This window comes from Peromyscus maniculatus, chromosome 2, assembly GCF_049852395.1.
Source record: "Peromyscus maniculatus bairdii isolate BWxNUB_F1_BW_parent chromosome 2, HU_Pman_BW_mat_3.1, whole genome shotgun sequence".
In the NCBI taxonomy this organism is placed as follows: domain Eukaryota; kingdom Metazoa; phylum Chordata; class Mammalia; order Rodentia; family Cricetidae; genus Peromyscus; species Peromyscus maniculatus.
The window spans coordinates 151,269,804-151,276,515 of NC_134853.1; positions in this window are offsets into that span (position 1 = coordinate 151,269,804).

Consider the following 6,712-nt stretch of genomic DNA (forward strand, 5'->3'; position numbering starts at 1 on the left):
CTGTTCTAGGCGATCTGATGCCCTCTTCTGGACCAGGCACGTATATGCTACAACACACATATACAGTACAATACAAGCACACAGGCAAAACGGTCATGCACAGAAAGAATAGAATAAATAAATCTAAAACAAAAGGATTGAAAGAGACATTTGCACACCATGTTCACAGGAACCAAAAGGAGAAGCAGTCACATGATGGTGGATGAGCCAATAACAAAATGTAGACTTTACAGATAGTGAGAAAAAAATCAAATCTGTTGAAAGGGAGACACAGGCCGTAGCATGGATGAGTCTTGGGGCCCACAGATAACTATCACGGTTTTCACTCACATGCGGAAGCTATACTGGTCAAAGCCACAGAAACAGAAGGCAGGGTGAAGATAAGCAGAGGCTGAGGCGAGAATGGGGTGGAGCGCTGCTCAGCGGGAAGAATTTCAGTTGCGCAAGACCAGAAAGTTCTAGCAATGTGTTGCAGAACACTGTGAATACTTTTTTCACTTCCCTGTTGTAGGGAATAACTTAGCTGGGATGTTTTGAAGCCCTGGGTTTAATCTTCAGCAGTGAAAAAAGTGTATTTTAACATACTTCTTTATTTTTTATTTATTTATTTTTTTGCAACCTAAAAGCTTTTAATAAAACTGTATAAAAGTCTGGGAAAAGCCTTGCGTGGTGGTGATATCTTTAGTCTCAGCACTCAGGAGACAGAAATGGAAGCCAACCCTGTCTACACAGCTGGTTCCAGGTCAGCCAGCTAGGGTTATACATAGTGAAACAATCTGAGAGAGAGAGAGAAGAAGGAGGAGGAGGAGGAGGAGGAGGAGGAGGAGGAGGAGGAGGAGGAGGAGAAGGAGGAGTGACCTGGTTAGGCACTTGCTGCTCTTGTTGAAGACTCAGGTTCAGTTCCCAGCTTACACAATGGGTGGTTCACAACTGACCAGAACTCCAGCTCCAAAGGATCTGATGCCCTCTTTAGGCCCCTGTAGGTACCCAACACGTGTGCACACCCACACTTTTTTTCACCTTTGTTTTTATTTTTTGTGTATGGGTCTTTTCCCGGTGTGGTGTTTGTGCCCCACGTGCATGCAGTGCCTTTGGAGGCCAGAAGAGGGCGTTGGATCCTGGGAAAGGAGTTACACAGAGTTGTTTGCTTGCTTTTTGAGGCAGGGTTTCTCTGTATAGCTCTGGCTGTCCTGGAATTCGCTCTGTAGAACAAGCTGTTCTCGAACTCAGAGAGATCCACCTGCCTCTGCCTCCTGAGTGCTGGGATTAAAAGTGTGCACCACTTATGCCCGGTGTTAATTTTTTTTTTTAATGGGCGGAGACGGGGGTGGGCATTGGAGAGACGACCCTTCAGTTAAATAAATACTTTTGTTTTTTGTAGAGGCCTCAGGTTTGGTTCCTAGCATATGGTGACTCACAATTACATTTAACCTTATTTAACTTGATATTTAACTTTGTGTTATACTGACTAATGTTAATCTTGATGTAAAGATTTCTTCATGTAACTTTGTCACCTAATATTCATTCCCCACAAAGTTGTACGGTTATTACCTCCTGACTTATGTTCTGGATCTTTGCCAACTGTTAAGTTTTCTCATGGCCCCTTGGAGGGACGTCTTCTGAGGCTCTCTAACCGCTGCTCCCCTCCGTCCTGTCAGCCTTGAAACAGTTACTGAGTGACCAGCACCACTAAACACCTGAAAGCAGCCCGGGTGACCGCCAGAGGGGGACTAACAGGCCACTGGACTGTCCCACTCACGACGCTTCTTGCCGCTCTGGACATTGTCTGGGGACTAGAACTGAAACTACTGAGGCCTTTAGGCAACACAACCTCTGTGTCCCAACAGCTCCCCAAAGACTCACAGGACTCAGATCAGCGTCAGCCCCTGGGCAGCTACAGTGTGGGATCTGCGTCCTTCTCCACAAACAACTCTGCTTCCACACCACCAAACCCCAACCGGTTTGAGATGGAGCCTATGGACAGGGACCACAAAAATTTCAACCACAAGCCTCCTCCTATGACTGGGCTTCTGGTTCCTCCCCTCTGGCTCTGGCTCTCCCTGGATCACTCTTTCCTCTTTTTTTTTTTTTTTTTTTTTTTGGTGTTTTCGAGACAGGGTTTCTCTGTGTAGCTTTGGAGCCTGTTCTGGAACTTGCTTTGTAGACCAGGCTGGCCTCGAACTCACAGAGATCCACCTGCCTCTGCCTCCTGAGTGCTGGGATTAAAGGCATGCGCCAAAACTGCCCAGCGTCTTTCCTCATTATTATCCTCACACTTACCTTTATAAATGTTTTACTCATTGAGCTTCATCCTACACCCAAACAAAATGTTCCATAAGAACTCTCCCAACAGCTCTCAGAGTGAGACCACATTGTTATGACCACTCTGTTGTAACCACCTCATTATGACCACCTTGGGGGTTTTTTGTTGTTGTTTTGTTTTGTTTTTTGTTTTTTATCAAGACAGGGTTTCTCTGTGTAATAGCCTTGGCTGTCCTGGAACTTGCTTTGTAGACCAAGTTGGCCTCAAACTCACAGAGATCCACCTGGCTCTGCCTCCCGAGTGCTGGGATTAAAGGCGTGTGCCACCACACGAGGATCTATGGCCACATTGTTGTGATCACCTTGTTATGACCACCTTGTTATGATTACCTTGTTGTGACCTCCTTGTTGTGATCACCTTTTTGTGACCGCCTTGAAATGATCCCTTTGTTATGACCACATTGTTATGATCACCTTGTTATGACCACCTTGTTAAGACCACCTTGTTAAGACCACCTTGCAACCATGCCTTTGTTTCAGGAGGTTGTTATGACCAACTTGCTATGCTTATGTTCTGCTTCTGCAGCCCCTGTCTATTTGCCTGCCACGTCTCCCATTTGGAACCCCCCTGCTCCTGAGCTATAGAAATCCTTATCTTATCCATGTCCAATGCTGATTTCTTGAACCCCACCTTTAGGGAGAGACAGCCCATGTTCACAAATTTAAAAAATTTAAATTTGGCCATGATGATTTGGATTGGTGGTCTTCCTTCTCCCATCTGTGCTATTAACAAGGGCCTCAGTGGTTCATGTCAGAAGGGGTCCTATCTCAAACCAAGAAGCAATCTCCAATTGACATCTGGATGCAAAGGAAAACTTAGTTTCCTCCAATGGAGTCTCACTGGGTATATTAACCATGGCCAGCAGTAGATGGTCAATACAAAATGAACCCAGTAGTTTTTTAAAAAAAAGGACAGCCTGAGTTGGATTCCCAGAATCCACATGGTAGATGAGACTGACTCTTGCAAGTTGTCCCCTAACTTCCACACATGTGCTGTGGCATGTGCCCCACCCTGCAATAAATCGTGTATAAAGAAATATCTTCCTTGGTCCATCAAGACGGCCTAGTGGGTAAAGCCTGACAACCTGAGTTTGCTCCTTGGGTCCCACACAGTAAAAGACGAGAGCTGAGTCCCACATGTTGTCCTCCACATGGAAGTTATGCCACCCATGTGCACACATGCACAACATAAATAAATGTCAAAAAAGTTTTGTGTATAAGGGTATTTTCACTGCATGTAATTTGTGTATCACTTGCATGCCTGGTGCCCAAGGAGTCCAGAAAATCCCATGGGATTGGAGTTACAGAGGGCTGTAAGCCACTCTGCAGATGCTTTGAATCAAATCCAGGATCTCTGATAGAGTAGCCAATGTTCTTAGTCATTGAACCATCTCTCCAGTTCTTGAAGAAAAAAAAAAAACTTTTTAAAGAAATATCTTCCTTGCCGGGCGGTGGTGGCGCACGCCTTTAATCCCAGCACTTGGGAGGCAGAAGCAGGTGGATCTCTGTGAGTTTGAGGCCAGCCTGGGCTACCAAGTGAGTTCCAGGAGAGGCGCAAAGCTACACAGAGAAACCCTGTCTCGAAAAGCCAAAAAAAAAAAAAAGAAATATCTTCCTTGCCAGGTATGTACCTATGGTCCAAGCAAAGATTCCTTGAACCCATTTTTTAAATTTGATTTATTTTATCAGCATAGTATTGTGGCAAACACCTTTAGTCCCAGCACTCAGGAGGCAGAGGTATGTGGATCTCTTCACCAGTTCAAAGTCAGGCTGGTCTAGCAAGTTCCAGGACAGCCAGGGCTATGTAGAGAGACCCCATCTCAAAATAAAACAAAACAAAACAACCAAACAAAGCAACAACAAAAATTATTTATTTTTAGTGTGTGTGTATTTGGATATGTGCATGTAAGGGCAGGTGCCCACAGAAGCCAAAAGGTTTTTTGTTTTTTTGTTTTTTGTTTTTCCATCTGTAATTGCAAGCTGCTTGATTTAGATGCTGGGAACCAAACTTAGGTCACCTGAAAAACCAGTATAGGCTCTTAACATTGAGCCATGGCCCCAGCCCCAAGCCTAGAAGCCTGAGGCCAGCCTGAGCAACACAGTGAGATAATGTCTGAAAACAAAAAACAAAAAAACAAACCCCACATAACAAGACAGAAAGTCTCCTAAGATAAAATATGAAGTTCCTATTTCTTGTTCTCACTTGGTGGTGGGGGTGGAGTGGGGTGAGAGGGGTGGGGGTGATTTTGGAGAAAAAAAAAAGGAAATGGAAATGCTCTCTGAGCTCCCTCTTGAAAAAGCAAACTTGGGGAGGCCTAGGTGTCCTGTTTCCCACCACCGGACATTTGCTTATGCATTATCTCTGCTGGAGGTCACAGCAGCCCTGACTGGTCCCCTTTTTTATTCTTTCCGTTTCATTTTAAGCATCACACCTGACCTCCCTGGCCCCCCAAACAGAGCACACTCCCTATTTCAGCCCTCTCCCAGGGTCTCCTCAGTCAGCCTGTCCATCTGTGGCTTCTCTTCCCACTGCCAGCTCCTGAGGTGTTTTCTGAACAGCGGAGAGAAGATTTTGGAATGGGAGGTCTCCCTCACTCCCCCATCCCACTCTTCCTCCCCTTGAGGCTTGAGGGCAGAGTGAGGAGGACACTTGGGACATCTAGAGCCTGAGCACCTGTCCTGTCTCCCACCCAACCCCTTCCCAGGGGACCAAACCGGGCTCCATGTAATGCTTAGGTTCAGGAATGACCACTGTTCCCTCTCAGCCTCAGTTTCCCCAGCAGCAAACAGGAAGGACTGAAGCTGGAAAGCAAAGGGTCTCTTTCCCTCTGTCCTTTAGGAATTCCCAGGGTAAGCGAAGGCGCAGCAAAACCACCCAAGCAGACCACTCCTTAGGTGGGAAGGTTTACGTGGGGAAGTGTGGAGCTGCCAGGGCCACCTCTCGGGGGCAGAGAGAATAGCAAAAAGGTGGGGGAAACCTTGCCAGTGAGAAAGGAGACAGGCTGAGACGAGAGGGAGCCTGTGAACAGGAACAGCCTGAAGGCTAGAGTAGCAGTGAGGGGGACTTGCAGGCCACAAGCACCAGGAGGCTAGCGTGGGAACTTTGGTGGATTACAGGTAAGTACTAATAGGTATGTTCCCCATTTGCCCGAGTTAGGGGAAGAGGGAGGAAGTGGTGGTTCTGACAGACAGACTTTCAAGAACGGCTGAGTGTAAGATTTGTCTATCCACAGTAGTTCATCTGTTTGCCCTGCCAGAGTCCATCCTGAGCATATCCAGACTGTCACGTAGGACATTATCAGCGGCGCTGCCATTTTGAGGGTTTGGGGAGGGCACTTTAGACCTAACGCCCAGTACCAGGTCCCATTCCATGGGTAGCACATCAGCTCAGATGTCTTCTGTTCCCCACAGCTGGGTCTGTCCCAATTAGGTTAGGCCTGAGTGTCACACACATTTGACTCTTCCCTTGGTGGCTCATTTTGCTCCTTAGAAATCAGGATAGGATAGGATTACTCCAGAGTCCCATTACCTGGGAGAGGCCACACAGGATTCACAGGTTCTGGATGCGCCTTGGAGTACAAAAGCCCCTGGTCAAGTTCCCTTTTCCAGGCTGGGGAATACCTGCCATGACTCTTTCTCTATTTCCTGATTACGCTTCTTCCCCCAACAGCTTGAGTTTTGTCAAAACCAACCTTAGTCTGTCTGTCTGTCCTCTAGCATAGTCTGGGTCCCTGGGATCATGACTGAGACTGTGGATGGCACAATTGAAAAAGCCTCCTGTTGTCTCCAAAGGAAATTCCAATCCCCTGAACTCCAAAAGGCAGTCCAGTGAGCTCAACCTGGACTCTATCATTTATGGCAGTTAGATAAAAGCCAGCATTCATCAGAAACTTGTAAAACTGGTCCCCATCTACCAAAAGGAGTCATTTCCCTTACCTATGGCAGAAAGGACATATGACTGACTACCTGTGGAGCCTGTTAGCATATCAAAGCCTATGCTGGCTTCCAGACTCCCTCAGTATCAGTTACCTGTTACACATTTCAAAGTCCACAATAGCATCCTAGCCCTTCTCGCCTCCTTCCATTTGGAGGCCCCAGCGAGATCAAGGCCAGAACCCAAATTTAGACATTCAGAAGCTGGACCCTTCTCTCTGGGCCCTCCAGGACTAAAGAGCTATGTGTACACTTTGGAGACATTCTAAGACCCCGAGGCATGCCTTTGGTTTAGTGGAAAGGGAACAGCAAGCATCTTTTTTCCTCTTTTTATGGAGGGCTTCTCTGGGAAGTCATAGAAACTTTTAAACTCTTGCTGTGATATCTGATTCTGTGGGATCCCATTCTGGGAATGTGGTGATGGGGGTCCAACATCCCCCTATCCAGGGTAGCAAAC